The sequence below is a fragment of the Physeter macrocephalus genome, chromosome 14, assembly GCF_002837175.3.
Source record: "Physeter macrocephalus isolate SW-GA chromosome 14, ASM283717v5, whole genome shotgun sequence".
NCBI lineage: Eukaryota > Metazoa > Chordata > Mammalia > Artiodactyla > Physeteridae > Physeter > Physeter macrocephalus.
This window is the reverse complement of record NC_041227.1, coordinates 92,980,236-92,981,068: the sequence shown is the minus strand read 5'-3', so window position 1 is coordinate 92,981,068 and position 833 is coordinate 92,980,236.

Here is an 833-nt window from a genome sequence, read left to right as displayed (position 1 = left end):
CCCCTGCATCGGCAGGCGGACGCGCAACCACTGCGCCACCAGGGAAGCCCCAATACATGGCTTTTAGGAGAAGGTTGGGTTTCGGGTTTTCCACCCTCAGGTCGAGGGGGACACAGCTTGCTGAGAAGCACAGCTGATGGTGAGGGAAGAAGCCAACTGTATTCGTAACAAAATCGCCCCCAGACTTAGTGGCTTCAAACAACTTTATTATCTCGCAGTTTCTGTGGTTCAGGGATCTGGGTGTCGCTCAGCTGGATGCCTCTGGTTTCCGGTCTCACGGGCTGTAATCCACGGTGTCACTCAGGGCGTGGTCACCTCAAGGCTTAACGGGGGTAGAACCTGCTTCCGAGCTCACGCGTGGGGCTGTGGGCTGTCGGCGGGGGGCGCGGATTCCTTGCCACGTGAACCTCTCCCCAACCCCCGCCAGTTTCCCCAATTGTTAACGTCTTGCATGAGTTGGGACATTTGTTATAATTGATGAGCCCACGTTGATACATTATTATTAACTAAAGTCCATAGTTTAGGAGTCCGTCTTGGTGTTATACTTTCTATGGGTTTGGACAAATGTGTAATGACATGTATCCACCACAGCAGTTTAGTATAGAATAGTTTCACAGCCCTGTTCATCCTTCCCTCCTTCCTGCAAACACATTCTCTTTTTGTAACCTCATCTCGGAAGAGACATTCCATCACTTTTGCCGTATCTACCACGCCAATCCACACCGAAGTTGTAACATCCCTGGAATTTTCCTGCGGTGTCGACAGTGGATATTCACGAGGCTCAAACAGTAGCGCTTTGTTCCCGAGTCTCCAACCACTACTAGTGTGGAGAC